This window comes from Platalea leucorodia (genome assembly GCF_965183815.1).
Source record: "Platalea leucorodia genome assembly, chromosome: 4".
NCBI classification, from domain to species: Eukaryota; Metazoa; Chordata; class Aves; order Pelecaniformes; family Threskiornithidae; genus Platalea; species Platalea leucorodia.
Genome location: NC_138826.1, coordinates 117,755,244 through 117,773,023, shown reverse-complemented (window position 1 = coordinate 117,773,023; position 17,780 = coordinate 117,755,244).

Sequence of the window (17,780 nt, the reverse complement as noted above, 5' to 3'; positions counted from 1 at the left end):
AAGAGTGCTATGACATCTATGGAAGAAGAGAAAGAGTGACAATGTATTTTGGAAGGCTACGCACAAATGTGCTCGTACACAGACAATGTTATTTAAAGTGTTTCTTTGTATATTTGGGGGGCATTGTCTGCTTCTTTTCATTATGAGTTTGATGTATTTTGTATGTGCATGAAGTGGTCAAATTATAAATATAAGAACCATATTTGTCTGAAATCATCTGTATTATTTCTCATAATTTATTTCCACAAGACAATAGGATTATGTGCAGATCACTAGTCACACACTGTTGTTTACAGGTGGCCTCTACTGTGCATTTTATGAGCAGATCTCAGATCAGGACAGAGGGATATTAGTATATGGTTGCCAGGTGGGAAACCCTGACACAGGGTAATGAATAGATTTGGTTTGTTAATGTCAGGTAGGTCTGGGAAAGCTATGATTATAGCAGCATCTGCTGTATGAACGTATTTTGAGAGTAGAACATGGTCACTTAAACCCAGAAGATTCTAATTGATAGAAATTCACTGAGAAACAACAATTTGGATAAAGCTTTGAACTCTGCTCCGCTGCCTGATGAGGGACAAGCCGCATCGCTTGGACTAAACACTTATTGTTCTTTACTCTTGCTCTTTTGTTGTCAAGGAGATTATTGTCACCTTGTACAAGCTCCTGTGGTCTCAGACACTGCTGGGACATCAAGACAGGAGAGTGCTAGCCTGCTGTGAAATTCCTGACTTGTATATCTCAAAATAGGCTTTTAGAGTCTACACAACCTTTGTGTGACATAAAACAGATCTCCTGATGAAGGCAAGAGAGAAAAATAATTGCCCTACATCCAGGTGCCTGAATAGCAGAGGTAACAGTCATATTTGAAGAACTGCTTGAATTAACGTAACTAAATTATAAAGTTTCTCTTCTTTTATTTTAATTTGGGGGCAAAAAAAACAATTTTTTTTTCCCCCCAAAAAAGCAGTCAGTCAGTTTCCCTTTCAAAAAGTCCATTAATCTCCTTAGTCTACCTTGGAGCAGTGAAGCTGGAGTTATTTATGCAACTTTATGTCTCTGGGTCCAGAAGGCGCAAATGCCTCTGAAAGCTGCACTGTCCAGATAAGAGGCACTGAAAGTGAGCTTTTCTACATCTGTAACCTAGCAGGATGCCTGCAGTTCCTATCAGCCCTGGAATCCTGTTCAGTTCACCAAATTACTGCTTTTAAAGAAGAATTCACGTCCAGTTAACACGAGTATTTATCGTAAATGAAGCCATGATTGACAAGTCTTGCCTTTGGGTGATATTTACTTTCTCCACTAGTAATGAGCGATTTTTTTTTAATTTTAATTTTTTTGAGGAAATAAGTTACCTGACTAGCACTATGAACAGAAAAATGGCAGAGGTAGCAGTGTCAAGTAAAGCTACCAGTCGCTATGAGTTAATCAACATTTTACAGTGATGCACACAATTCTGAACAAATCTACGAAACATCAACCTAATTCATCACCGTAATCCCATTTTGCAAAAACAACTTTGCCCCTTTGAGATATGACTCTCATGTTATGTTGAACCAGGAAATATATTGTTAAGCCTTTGCGCACACGTGCTCATAATTTACTGAAGCGAGAGGTGCAGGACTGAGCATAGTTGAACGTACTTGAAGCACGGGAGCATTAGCTGCCCAGTTCCTAGATTTCCTGAGATTCTTACCCATATCTAGAAAGAGCAGATTTAATTGCAGGAGGAGAAGCCTGGATCCATGAATGGTTTGGTGAGTCACAGATCCTGTTTCAGAACATCTGTGGGCTAAAAAGCCATTGTGAATAACTGCTTTCATTAGACTTCCCCAATGGCAACACCCAGAAAACTCCATTGAAACAAAATATCTCTTTACTTGCAATGTCAGTTAATTCAACTGCACAATTTCACGCCTTTGAGACTGCTTTTGCACATCTTTGAAAAGCTGCGTTTGAAGAAGTATGGTCTAGGATTACGCTTAATGTGGGTGCATTTGTACATAAATTATGAACTCCCTGAATATCTCTAGTCAGTTCGAAATTCAGCATATCCAGCAAAATCACGTATATAGCCCATGATGATTTTTTCTGACTCTGAAGAATCACTCACCCAGTGCCCTCAACATGGATTTCAAGCATGTCTGTGAAGGCACATAATAATGTCAATAATCATCATCACCATCATAAGCCACAACAGCAGTAACTCACTGTTTTTTCCTCTTCCCAATAATAAGAGATGAAATTTGCAGACCACTGGGCATGGTTAATGCACCATGCACATTTTCTGCATTTTAATTTGCTAGATATATTAAAAGGTGTTATTAATAAACAGAATCTGAAGAATGTGCTGTGGACCTTGTCAAAATTAAGGTAATGGAAATATTCCACCTGTAGCTTTAACTCAGGCATACAGATCATTGGTATTTAATTTACTGCATTTTCTTCTGCTTAAATGTGTTAGTTACTACATTATTATTTTGCAATCATTAAAAATAATGAATATTTGATAGTGCTTTTTATGCTCAAAATTTGTTTAATTTCACAACAGCCACCAGAGGGTTGAAAATACATTTTAGCATTCCTTACTCTGTTGTTTACAGGAGCAGAAAAGGCCTGTGGCCAAAGCTCCCCCACGACACAGCGCAGTGCCGTGCTGCAGCCACGTACAGAGTAGTGCCAGGTGAGCGGGCAAGTTAAATCAACACGGTGTGATGCCATGCAGAGACCCCGGCTTGCGCTCCAAAAGCAGTGCGTAAGGGGATGTTTGTACTAATACACTTTTTTCAGGCAGCTTCAGTTTATGGTAGCATAGGCTAACACATCCTGCTCAGTCATTCCTACTATAGGGTGGAAACTTTTAAAAGAGGGTCAAAGTGAAAAATCAGAGGATAGTAAGTCTATCAAGGAATATAAAGCCTCTTTACTGTGATGTCCATTCATGGTCTTGTCAAACTGAGTCCAGGCTACAGTCCATGTTAATATTTAAAACACAAAAGCCTGTGGGTCTTCAGGTTTCTTTGGTGGTTATTTTTTTTGGGGGGGGGGGGGGGGGGGCGGGGGGGGCAGGGGGGAAGGAAGGTGTTGGGTTTTGTTTGTTTAGGTAGGGTTTTTTTAATTTTTTTTTTTCCTTGTAGTTGTTGAAGAAAAATAGAAATTTTTAGATTACAATCTATTAGGTCCTTTTTAGATGTGTTCATTAGGATGAGATGGTTCGTTAGGTTAATTCCACCATGATGTTTTAAGGCAATCAGAAAGACCATTTCAAGCTAATTTTTGTCTCAAAGTAAATACTCCATAACATCAGAGCTATCAATATAGCTGAAAATACGGTAACTACTTCTGAGCAGTTTTGTCTTAGAGGTCTAGCAAGTAAATCCAGTGGGGAGGATGAAGTTGGTAGCATTCAACAAGAAAATATATGTTGGGGAACGGTTTTGGACAGAGGGATTTTTTTTGTTTTGTTTTGTTTTGTTTTTTTAACAACAGAAATCATTAAGTGATGTCCTCTCATTTATTCAGAGGTCATGTTTCATCCAAGATTAATCTTAATAAGAAATCATTATTATTTAGATTTGCTTGGAAAATCAGGGAATTCGGTGCTCACTCACTTTTATACCACATTTCCGTGAAAAAAGATAGTCATAAACCTGAAATATAACTTCCAAAGAATCCCTGCCTTTCTATCTTCCTGCCTTTTAATCATCTTGGAAAAGAGCAAAGATGGGGTTTTTTAACATCTAAAAAATATAGCAATTTTTTTTATGTGCACTGACCTTTTAAGAGTGTGCACATGGTAAAAATTCATTTAACCTCCAGAACATAAAATATTCTCTTGAAATTAAGAATGTTCCAGGCTAGAAGATTACCATTTCTGTTCTGTGCTCTGGCTTTCTGACTGTTTTCCACACATTCATGGCACTGTTTTGTGAATTTCATTAAATGTTACACCGGGCGCAGAGAACTGTGAGCTGTTAGAGGAATATTCAGCTGTGAGTTTTTTATATTGGTGTGGGGTTAGTGTCTATAATGATTTGAGAACTGCTTACCCACAGAAGCTTTTAGAAAAGACCTTGAATTGCTATTTGTTATCATAGTTCCTGTGCCTGGGTGGATTATGAATTGTGGGCAAATTTTTCATTTTTATAGAGAATGTGCTTGAGAAAAGCAGAAACACATCTTTTACCTTAAAAAAAAAAAAAACAAACAACAAAACAAACAAACAAACCCCCACAACCTAAATATTTTCCATCTCATCTATCCTTTTCAAAGCACTTAAAATACACAAATTAGGAAACTGTAGAGTAGAAGAAACTGTTGCAAGGGTGGCCTTTCTGGGGCTTCCTCAGTGCTTCCTGGCTGGTTAATATGGTCACCTGTTGTGTCTTTGGTGGTGAACAGAGAGTCAGTGCGAGCTAGAGCCCTCCCCGTCCTCTTCTGTAGCTGTCAGTGGGGCTGAAGCTGCCAAACGGCTTGCCACTTCTACAGCTTGTGCCAGGGAACATCCCCCAGTAGACGTGACTCTCACCACTGGCTGTTTTCCATGTGCTCAAATGCAGCCCTGCTCTGATCCAGGGGATTAGACAACACACGGATTGTGAAGTCTTGTGGGGGACATTGCAAAAGCCATATGGCAAGAGCAAAGGGTGCCAGATTAGAGGATGCATTGGTGGGAGAGGGCTGGATGTAGGGTGACTGGTGGGGAAGTGGATAGAAGATGAGGGGAACCATTTCTCATTCACAATGACTATTTGCATTTCAGTGCATTTGATATAGTACAATGCAGGAGAAGGAGGCAGGAAAAAGAAGGATTTGTTAGTAACTTCTGTAGTTTGAATTTTCCTTCTTGGAAAGCTGGTTTCACAGAATTAAAATTAAGCAAATGGCACCATTTGGTCAGCAGATGCCACATGCTCCACAGAGCTTTCAATTGCAAAGCACTCTGCACAGAGGGCCATCATCACTGCAATTACACAAAGCCCTCAAAAAAAAATCTATTAGCTTGGTGGGACCCAACTATGTATGCAGGCTACACTTTCAAAGTCATTTAGGCTATAGGGGAAGTAGGTTTTCTTCCCTCTTACTAGGCATAAGGCTATAAAAGACTTTCAGAGGTGGGAGAGTTGAAAAACAGACTATGATCTCTTTCTGGTCCCACATTCAGTCCATCTCCTACATGAGAATTGGGTTTTTTTAAGCCACATTAAAAAGTGTATCAAATGAAACAATTAGTCTATTTTTGTAACCATAAACAAAAGCCATGTTGTGGGAAATCTCTTTTTACCTGAAACTGAACCTTCCTGTCATCAGCACAGCAAAGGCTGTTCTCCCCACACAAGGTCTGGACAGGCAAATAGACCAAGGTCTGGTTAATCAAGGACATAGTCATGGCAGTGATTTATGCGGCACAGATGGTGTGCCTTTCTTTAATGAATACAAGACTTACCTTAAATAAATAAAACTAACCTACTGAATCTGAAATCATTGGATATTTTGTAACAGATTCAAAGAAGTTGTTTCTAACTTTGCTTTCTTTGGAGACAAACTATTTTGATTCTTTCAGCAAGAGTAGGTTATGTCCTAACATGACAAGTTTGAGGGCACACAATAAGAGGCATTTGTACTGACTGTAGTAGTAAGAAGAAGTTTACCTCACCTATGTTCACTGCTCTTGCTGTTTTTTTCTGGTGTACCATACAAGTGCCGCAGGAACAGAAACAAACATTTTATTTTAATGTACTTTGTGTGACAGATATGAGACTTTACTGTAAGATGCACAATGTAGGCATTATCAAATACGTGGCAAAAGAAGAAACATTTCCAAGAACATATTTCAGGCAATTGAGCTAGGTCCTTGTGGCAAAGCCTTCAAGCTATTTCACAATATTGTGCAAAGTACCAGCTAATTTCCAGCCTCCTCTTTAATGACAGGAGCAGATGGCTACCACACAGATCTCCATGCTAAGCAATCTCTCCGTATTTTGATTCATACTACTCCAAGGATCAGATTTCTGTCCAAAAGAAAACTGATTTTAAATCAGAGGCAGAATCTGGTAGAGACTCAACATCTTCACCACTACAAGGAACGCTTTGCTTTCCATTCTACCAGGAATTCTTTGGGACTTTCTACCACAAATAAAATAACCTCATCTAAGCAACTTTTCCCATAAAAGGTTGGACCAGATGATCTTTTCAGGTCCCCTCCAACCTGGGCTGGTCTGTGATTTTGTGATTCTGTGAACATCATAGTTCAATTAATTGCACCACATTTATTATGTGTTGAACACAAAGTAGAACTACTTATGTCTTTCTCTGGCTTCAGATTTGTGTGCCACTCGAGTGTAAAATCTTTCTATTACTTGGTCCTTAAGGAGAGATGTCATGCCTCAACAGGGACATCTATCTTTAAGAGAAAGTACTAGGTGAAAACAACATGTTCTTTGGTGCCTTTTAATATCCAGATTAAAAACTCAAGAAGGTTTCTCCGCTGTATGTTTTTTGCATGTTTAGTAACTTGTTCCTCCAGTTTCTTACCTCATTATGGAACTGGGTAGTAGGGAAAAAAGTGCATACAGATTTACTTGTTGATTGAATGAAATTCCAGCCTTCAAAAAGATGGAGTTAGAAGGAAATATTTCACACAGGTTAGTAACAGCAACGACAGCTGCTGAGTGATCCACACAATCCAGCTAGGCCTTATCCATGTATTACTTTCCCACCCCTCTATGGGATTTAAATGGAGAGCTGCTCCTGACTTGTTAGCTCCACTGCTCTTTTGAGTTCAGAAGATGTCCAGAATAGAAAAAAACTCACCTCCTGGTAGGCCTGAGTCATAATGATGAAAAGCTGATACTGCCGGTAGCCCTGGCATACACACATACTACAAGACTTGAAAGCAAGCCCTGTAGCAGCTCCAATTATGAGCTTCCCAGGCGTCAAACACCTGATGGCTCTGCCCAAGAATAACATGAACAAGGTAGAATTGCATCATTAAAGAACAACATTACTCCAAGTTGGGAATGCCTGCTGTTTAACATGTAATGCAATTAAGTGAAGTTCACCAAATGGATGAACTGGAAACATGATGATCAGATGTCCATGTGGTATGCTGAAGGCTAATCAGTTTCCATGTGAGGGCTTAGAAAGAAAGTTCTTCCCTCACAACTCTGATCCAGACTTAGCCCTGTCCTGCTTTTCTTCATTTTCTTTCCCCCCTAGAATGGGATTATTTCCACTTTCCATCATTATATTATATAAAATTAAAAGCTTTATGGACTTCATAAAGTCCATAATTCCCTGAGTAATTCAGTGGCCGCCTACAATGACTGTGTTGGTGGATAAGGGAAGAGCCATCTATCTTGACTTCTGCAAGGCCTTTGAAAAGACCCTCACAACATCCTTACTGCTAAATTGGAGAGAGATGGGTTTGATGGATAGACTATTTGATGGACAAGGAACTGGCTGGATGGCGACATCCAAAGAGTTGCAGTCAATGGCTCAGTGTCCAAACGGAGATCAGCAACAAGTAGTCTCCCTCAGGGGACTGTGACTGGTACTTTTCAGTATTTTTATTAATGACAGACAGCAGGACTGGTGCACCCTCAGCACCTGTGTGACACCAAACTGAGTGGTGCAGTTGATTCTCCAGAGGGATGGGATGCCATCCACAGGGACCTTAACAGACTGGAGGAACGGGCCCATGTGAACCTTGTGAAGTTCAACAAAGCCAAGTGCAAGGTCCTGCACCTGGGTCAGGCAATCACCAGTATCAGTACAGACCAGATATTAAACAGATTGAGGTACATTAAGACTAACTGAAACAAAGGACAAACTCGAAACAACTTCATGTCACGAAAAAAAAACAAAAATCACACAACAGAAACCAATGAGAAACAAGGATAAACTGAAATCAGTCAACACTCCAGTAACATTTCACACATAACAGGTTCAAGGTGTCAGTCGGGCAGGGTGATGTTACCGCACAGCAATGATGATCCCCAGCGCGCACACACTCACTCACAAGGGGGAAACTCTCTCCCTCCCGCGGGCACCCAGAGGACGGAATCGCTCACCCGGGGGCGGGGGGGGTGGGTGTGTGAGGGCTCACGCAAGGACACCCAGAAGACATCACTCACCCGAAGGAGGCGAGGGCACTCAGCCCCGGGCGAGGGGAGCGTTCCCAACACAGACCCGCTGCTCTCACAGGACCACGCCAAGGCCCTGCTCCGGCGTCGCCCCATTTATACCCGGGGCGGAGCTGCGCTCCGGTCCTCATTGGCCATGATCCAGAAGCGTCTCCGAGCGCAGGCGCCTCATTGGCTGCGGGCCCCGCCTGGCGCCCGAGAGGCCCCGCCCCTCCCGCTCCCCCCGCCGAGGGCTGCGCGTGCCCGGGGGCAGGGCGGAGCACAAAAGGCGCGAAAATGCGGGGCGAAAAGCCGGTGATCGCCGTGTCAAAGCCCCGCTCTTCATGGCGGGCAGTGTACCTGTCACAGTGCACCCTCAGCATCTGCGTGACACCAAACTGAGTGGTGCAGTTGATTCTCCAGAGGAAGAAATAACATCTAGAGGGACCCTGACAGACTGGAGGAATGGGTCTGTGTGAACCTCATGAAGTTCAACAAAGCCAAGTGCAAGGTCCTGCACTTGGTTCGGGGCAATCCCCAGTATCAGTACAGGCTGAGTGTTGAATGGATCGAGAGCAGCCCTGCAGAGAAGGACTTGGGGATACTGGTGGATGAAAAGTTGGACATGAGCCAACAATGTGCATTTGCAGCCCAGCCGGCCAACTGTACCCTGGGCTGCATCCCCCGCAGCGTGGCCAGCAGGGCGAGGGAGGTGATTCTGCCCCTCTGCTCTGCTCTGGTGAGACCCCACCTGGAGCCCTGCATCCAGCTCTGGGGTCCTCAGCACAGGAAGGACATGGACCTGTTGGAGCGGGGCCAGAGGAGGCCACAAAGATGATCAGAGGGCTGGAGCACCTCTGCTATGAGGAAAGGCTGAGAGAGCTGGGGTTGTTCAGCCTGGAGAAGAGAAGGCTGCGGGGAGAACTTCTTGTAGCCTTTCAATTTATAAGGAGGGCTTATAAGAAAGATGGAGCAAGGCTTTTTACCAGGGCCTGTAGTGATACTAAAAGAGGGTATATTTAGATTGGATATAAGGAAGAAATTCTTTTGTTTGGTGAGACACTGGAGCAGGTTGCCCAGAGCAGCTGTGGATGCCCTGTCACTGGAAGTGTTCAAGGCCAGGTTGGATGGGACTTTGAGTAACCTGATCTAGTGAAAGATATCCCTGCCCATGGCAGGAGGGTTGGAACCCGATGATCTTTTGGAGGTCCCTTCCAACCCAAACCATTCTATGATTCTATGACTCCTAGTCCTACTGTATGTGTAAGCCACATACATGGGTTATGTTTATGACAAAGATGATATGAATCTGCTTCAGATAGCCTGAAGCTTTTAGAGTTAGAGTTTGCCTATCCAGTTCTAAGGAAAGTACAGTCAAAAGTTATATGTATGAACTCTGAGCGAACTGCTGAACTAACTGATAATTACTACACATGGTACAATAACCTTGCCTGTAGACATCTTCTGCTATTTCTATTAGTACCTTGACATTTTCATACTCCTGCCATTTCTGTTTATATCATCAGTTTTAAACATTTTAAAGCTATCTCAAAAACTAGTCTATAATTTGGGTTTTCAGAGTGAAAGCCTGCATTCTTTTCCCAGAAAATGAGGATTTTACACTAGGGGTTTTCTGCTTAGAATCTTCTATCATCTCTGCTATGACTGCATTCTCAAATCTCTTATTATCTCCATGAGGCTTTTCTTGCATCAGAAATCTTTTGAGTTCCCCTTATTTCTCCAGTGAAGATTTTTTTTAAATTCTTGTATTTAAAAATGTCATTTAGATGCAAACACCATACTAGGCACTTCACAGAAATCAGCTGTAGACTTTCTTCTTAGCAGAGAGTGAGTCTTCTTCAGACTGGGGATTTAGCTTGAGGAACTTGAAACCGATCTTTTAGCACACTTGGCATGGTTAGTATTCTTAAAAGAGCGATATCAGCAGTTGATTAGTTTTACATAGCAATTTGCCTGGACATGTACAAACACAAACTGTGAAACAGTTTTAGAAAAACTCATTGTGTATTCTGAAAGCTAGCTCATATGCCTAAATCATCATCTTTATTAAATGATACCGCATGCTAATAGGCTGCACGCATACATCATTTGGTATTTAACTAGATTTCAGGGTTAAAAAAATCCAACAAACACTTAAATATCTGTAGAACTATACAGAAAAGGAATGTGGATGAACACATTCAGAGAGAATTTGTTTACTGTATAATTTCTCCAGAGCCTCATTTCTGAAGCACAGCTTAATTCCATTGGATATGCCTGAGATAACTGGTGAAGATGCAATTACGTTGCTCAGCAAATAAGCACCATATGTCCTACTTCCTGAGAAGAACTAAGAATGGCACTTCTGCTACCTGACATTGCAGACCAGGACAGCTGTAACACGCAACACACTTGCACCAGGTACACACATCAGAAAGAGGGGACAAATGAGCAGCATAAATTATCAAGTGTGCTATTTTAGTTAGGAATTGAATTTTGTCCCCATTTCATTCCATAACCATGCTCTTAGCTTGAGTAACTTTTGCCTTCCAACTACACTAGCCCTGCCCCTCATTACTTCCCCTATGTCCCCCTCTGAGCTGTATCTGAGCAAGAGTTTTTGGGGTTAGCAAGGGAGACCAGTGCAGGGAATTTAACAACTGATACAGCTGGGCAGCAGGCACAGGAGGGCAAAGGACAGCAGGAACAGAAAAAAAACAGGGTGGACAGCTGATGCATAAACTGGATTTGCTGTTACAAAAAGCATCCATGACCATTTTACATATTCAATTGCATCAGAAACAACTTAAAAACTCCTAAATTTATTGAAGGCTATTTGTTTTCCAGAATTATTTCAATTATTTCCATGTGTTGCCCTCCATTTATGAGTTAGGTACATATCTGAGGCTTTGCAGTCACATAAACATGTGCAACGTACATACAAAATATCTCTCTTAGCAAACAGTGGTGTGGAACATATATGTGATTTGCATAAATGTAAACACTTCATAAAAACTAAAATAGTGGGGAACTCATTCATTCTGGTCCTGATTCTGACAACCAGAACCTATGTGATGTTCCCTCCAGTACAAACTAAGCCTATGCAATTATAACTTGTCTAAATAAGTGGAAGTATCTAACACTTGGTTGAACTGGCCTGGCTGCTCTCATTCGTGCTTAACTGGGCACCCTAAATAGCTTCATTAAGAGATGCAAAAACTCCAACACCTGGGTGACAGTAAGTCCAGAAACTGAGAATTCAGAAAGGCTTCTGATACATGGCCCCTTTACACTTCTATTTTTATAGCCAAAATGTAACAAACCTGAATAAGAATCAGATCGCACAGCTTTCAAATAACTTTTTATCTTACAAATACTTAAAGACCTAAAGATGTTGCATGAAAACTTGTATCTGTCAGGAACAGCTGAAATTTATGAGCAATTAAACACAAAGGAATGTGTTTCCACCTTGGACTGGAAGTAGAGGAAGACACAGGACTGAAATGTTCAGAACTAGAACTTTATACAGATATATTTAAAATGCAATATATCACAAATCTAGGCTCAGTACAGAGGGTACAAGTCTACCCTTACCCCACCAGCTGAAAATCCACAAAATGGGATACTTGGTCTGCCCGGTTCTACCTCCTCTTACTAAGGTTTGAGGTCCTCTGGTCTGATTCGTACACAGCCTGCTCCAAAATCTTTTACCTCTGACAACTGCTCTGCAGCCATCTCACCTCCCCAGTGAAATAATTTATTGTCTTACAGTTATTTACAATCTGTTGCTAGGGCATGAAAAATGGTACTTGCAGGTGACAAACTTCAGGAACAGCTGGAATCCATAGGTGATTTCACATTAAGTACTGTTTACTCTCTACTCTCACAACCAACCCAAATGTGTTCAGATATGTTTTGCAGTTCTTAAAATGTGAGCATGAATTGTGGGAAGGTACACAAGGCCCCAGCTGGCATTCATATGAAGAGGGAGAAATGTGGAATAAAGGTGCCAAAGAACAAGCTATAGCTATGTTCCTGCTGCCTTTATCAGATCTGTGTTTGAGAGGCTTAAGATGAAGTAAAGACAGGACGGAGAGCTAGTATGTAAGTTGCAAAACATATTCATGGGTGAATTCTGGTTTTAGAGTCCATTGAATGCAAAGCAGCCATAAGATAGTGAAACAGCCTTTAGAGTGCTGTAGAGGAGCCAGTGGTCACCAGTTCATGAGGATACCAACAAGACACGTAGCAGTGGGAGAGAGGGTTCTGGCGGTAGATGTAGACTTTTGGCTGGAGGCTTTGGATCAGAACTTCTTGAACAGTGTTCTCCAAAATATCTTTAGTTCTAAGCACAGGGATATACAGACAGGCAGGCAGAAAGACAGCATTCACTCACATAAAGAGAAATGGTTTACGTTAAAAAAAAGTGAAAGCTCTTCAAGAATCTGAAGAAAAATGTGTTAAGTTGTCTGGTACTTAATTTTTTTTAAGGAAGTTTGAGAACTGAATATCAATAAAGAAAAAAGGAAAAAAAAGAAAACATAGTTTGAGATCTTTCATTCTTTAAGAGCATTCTTAGAAAAAAGGATATAACAGCAGTAAACAAAATGTAGGCAAGACGAAGAAAAAGCTAAACATATAAAATTCAGTTAAATGAGGAAATAAAAATAAGCAGTTAGATTAGGACTATCTGTACTGATACTTTTACAGCAATTTACTTTTTATATAATACTTCTATGTAATTATGCTTTTACAAAATTCTGGAAGATGAAAATATCCAGTTTTGAATAATACATCTTTATGATAAATAATAGATATTTATAAGACATAAATATATATTTAATATGCTGGTTGGAACCTTGATAGAAAGAAAATATTCATCTTACTATCTATTATTATAGTCCAATTATTTAGGAATGAGAGAGTATATTGCACTTGTGAAAGGGAGGGAGGTTTATGTTAAAAAAAAACAGAGTCAAGTAAGCCATCGCTGTCACATTATGTCACATAATCTTCACGGATTGAAATTCCTGGTTGAATTAGAAGGAATGTAATAGCAGAGTTATACATGGACCAAATCATAAAAGGAGAATTATGCTCTGAAAATGATGAAAAACATTAAAAAAATTATGAAGAAAAACAAGAATAGTGTAAATCTTCATTTAACCCTCCATAATCAAAGTGAACATGTGGAACATGGTGTATAAGCTACACTTTAAAACACCTTTGACAACTATTTATTGGAGTAGTTAGCACATTCACAAGGGGCCCACTGACTTTTACATCAATAGCATCCTGCTTCAGGACAGAAGACTGAAGTGGCAATAATGTATTCAACAATTTCATATTTGAGTAATGGGAGCCCTACTGCAGAGAAATCTGACATCCTCGTGAAGAATACACCTCCTTTAAAAGGGGAATACAGGATGAAGAAAGTTAGAACAAAATAAAGAGAGCTGCTGATAGTATGAAACACTTCCAAGAAAAGATTGGTTAAAAAAATATACCGCTAATCAGAAGGGAAGAAACAAAATGTGTGAGGAACACACACACACAAAAGAACTATCACAGCTAAATGGCAAAGAAAATAAGTATTAGAAACAAAAAGTCATCTTTCCAAAAAGGGAGACTTTGTAAAACAAAAGCACAGAAAAGGATAAAATGTCAAGTTAAATACAAAACTGCAAGGAGATAAGCTAGAATAGGAAAAAAAGAAAAAAAATATTTTAAGGAGAAACTTGCTAGAGGCATGAAAACTAATAATGAAAATTTTCACATACATCAGAAGAAGGAAACCTGCTACAGAATTCACATGGCTGATAGATGATAAACATAAAAGAAGCATTCAAGGAGGATAAGGAAAACAGCTAAATCACATTTATTTTATGTGCTGTTCATTAAACAGGAGTTAGAGTTTCCTAAACAAGGTTCATACGCATTCCTCATAGGATGAGCTGAAGAACTGTTCCTAATAGAATTGTCAGTATAAGAGATTTTGGAAGAAATGGGTACAAGGAAGAGTGACAAATTTCCAGGATTGGATGGCATTCACCCCAAAATCCTGAAGGGACAGAAATAGTAGCTGAAGAACTGCCACCTGTGGTGTGCGATTTACTCCTTGAATCAGCATCTGTATCTTAGGAAAGCAAAGCGGTAATCCAGTGCTTATGAAACCAACCTTATTTTTAAGAAGGGCTGTAGAATTCTGCATAGTCTATTTGGAAAAAAAAAAATTATATAGTGAAGAGTATACAAGATGCACCAAACATTATCTTTCTTTCATTTGAAAAAAAAGAATCTGGTTTAATATCCACAGTTCACAATTTGAGTTTTCAAAACTGTCACCGGTTAGATTCAACAGTGTCGTAAATGGAGTGCTGGACCAAAAATTGCCTTGGGAAGTAGCAACGGCCGTGCAAGCTCAGCGCACCTACCCATCAATGGAAGAACATACTAGCTCCATAGGAATAGGCATTGCTTGGTAAATAAAGGAGGTACAAAAAAATCTGCTTCTTTCCCATCTTCTATAGGTTGAACATCTTATAATGCTCTGAAATACAAAACTTTATCCCTCTCTTTAAACTGCAAAGCTACCAGAAGTCAAAATTTCTTGTACTGGGCAAAGAAGAATCTTTTGCCTTTCCGTACAGTACTCCGAACAAATGGATGTTGGACGATGAGGAAAGCAACATGAAGTCAGTACTTTTACAGTTTTTACCTAAATTGGGGGATTTTAGACTAATTAGTAACCTTAATGTGAAAGAATATGCTCGTGAGGTATTAGCACTGTAGCAGCCTATGAAAGAGGAAGGGAAGGGAGTTACATTCATGCTATAATCATCACCTTCACAATTTTTCAGAAGTGAGGTGAACAACAGCTGCCATAAAATGATGCCGTAAGATTCTCCCTCATTCTACTTGATCTAAGGAATATCACACATCGCCTTTCTCGAAGGAAAAGAAATATATAACATGGACAACACATTACGTAAATTTCAAGATGCTTATTCAAGAAAAATGTTATACATACACAGACTTATATTTGTGTATGCATCAATTATAAATAAAGATATGAACATAGTTTTATATACCGTTATCTATTGATATATAAATATATGAGAGAAAAAATATATTTGTAGAGAGGGATCCTAATAAATCTCCACAATGTATCTGAAGAAAGCCACTAATTTTTATGGATAACTCCAGAATATGTATTATCCTCATCAGACATAAAACAAAAAGCAAATTAAGGAACAGAACTGTCAGTAGTTTAAATTAATCTGAATATGATAAACATGCATTAGGTTGTATCTTCTGTGCTGAGGATAGTTCTTTTATATGAAAGCCATGATTATGATAAATGGCAATTTTAAAAAATACTTTTTAATTACAAAAAAACCCCCAACACCCTGTGCATTGAAAGTTATAAATGGCCTGTAAAATATTGGGTTAGTCTACTAACAACTAGCTACTAACTAGTCTACTAACTTGCATACTGCTGCAAAGAAGGAATGTCCTGACAGTCTTTCTTTTTTTAAAACCTCCTATCAAACACCAAAAGGTAGCAAGAACCCTAGAAGTTTGGTAACTAATTAGCAAAAATCAACCTAATGGTGTTGCTACATTTGCTCAGAATTAAGAGGGAAGGTAGGATATCTATTCCAAACTCTGGCTGGATGCTATAGGTGTGCAGTGATCCATAGTGTGCAACTGCTGAGGCACAGCTGCTTGGAGTCATTATTACTGAGTGGAAACGCCAAGATCTGTTTGCAAAGATGTGATTAGATACAAAGACCATAGTTCCCCTAAATGAATGGAAAACTCTCCCACTTCATGTCCCTGCCTTGTGGATGAGAAGCAGTGGCATGCATGTTCTGCAGGTCATCTGGCCTCCCTCTGGTCGTCTCTCAGAGAGCCCGTGGATCATGGGAAGATGCTGACTTTACCATGCTTCTTCCTCCTTTGCCTCTTTAAATTTACCATTTACAGGGATGAGTATCTGAACTGCAGGCCTGTAAGTGGTCCAAATTCAAGTATCCAAATGCAGATACTCTTGTGGGAAGATAAAGAGCTAAACCCATCTGTTCCAGGGAGAGAAAAAAAAAAAAGAGTTGAAAGAAAGTATAGTCTGCCTGAGGCACAGAGGTACACATTTTTGGTGTATAATGCTGTGTTCAGGGCTTGCGTCCTAGCAGATCTTTGGGTCAAAGAATGAACATCAATTCCTTTTCAAACCCACCAGTCATGCTGCGACAAAGCATAAATATTCACTGTCGTTTCTCTCAGCAATTAGAAAGGAATCCATCTTAGTCCAAGTTCCTGAAAATGCCAAACTCCTTGTCAGCTAGACAGACTCTGTTCCCTCCATACAAACTGCAGGGAGGCATGCTTAATCCTTGAATTGGAAATCACTGCACCACTGATCATAGTAATAAATTTATTTCTCAGTTCACTTACTTCTGTGCCTGGCTGAGCTTCACTGGGCTGAAGGATTTTTGCCAAACAAGTCTTTGAAGCTTCTTCATCCAGGTCAAGGTAAAAAAAAAATAAAAAATAATAATAAAAAAGGACATGTGAAGAAGCTCTGCTGACATTCCTCATTATACTAATGAGCAGTGTGGTCCCTTTTGCTATGAGTTAGTCATTGCCCCAGGTGAGTGACGGAGAGTAAGAGCAGTCTGCCATCCCACATAGGCAGTAAAATAGGGGACGTTATTCTATGCTTTACAGATGCCTTATTTGACCCTTGAACAAGGCCTACTTGTCGACTGATCGGCTCCCCAGTGTTGCGGGCATTTTCTTATGATCAGAAAAATGGAATAGATGGTGGCTTCTTGACCAATGTACCAATGCACCTATCTTTGGGGTCAGGTCTTAGGCTACTCTCTTCTCCATTTCCCACTTGCTGCTTAAGGTCTGTCTCTGTTCGATCGGTCTCTGGCTTCCTTTGCTTAGGTACCTAACCCTCTGCACGCGTGATTTACTGAGCCTGGCCATCTCACCGAGAGGTATGACAGGGCCCTTGTAGGATTTAGATCTCTTTGGCAAGACTAGGACTTAGCCACCACAATGTAATGCGTGACCTGCAGTTTTGACACTGTGAGCATCCACTGTTCCCACCTAGGACCTCTACCAAGTTTTATTTGAAAGGCATTGCATAGGACTGGGGTGTGTCCCTGTCATACAGAGGTGGGATGTTGCCATGGCACATATACAGACCTGTGAACTAAAATGTGTATAGTCTCATACAGTCTGGTATAGTCTGTTCCTCACATACCTATGTGTAAACTAACTGAATTGAAAAGAAAAAAAAAGAAAATGAAAAGATGTCTGTACTTCGGCTCTTTTGTGCCTTGAGAAATGTGGTGAAATGAATCACTTAGCATTTATTATGCACTCAAGAGGTCAGAACATCAAAGAAATGAAACGTTCTTTTGTTGGAGGTGTGTTAAAATTGTACACAATTTAAGGCATTAGGAATAACTGGTACAAGCATAAAGCAAAGTATTGAATAACTTCTTATTGTTCATTTGGTACCCTGAATGCCCAGGAATCCTATTGGAAGAGCTATGATTCCCTTTTGTTACAGACTGTAAATAATGTACATACATTAAAGGATCAAATTAAAGCTACAAAAATAACTAATTGTGATGT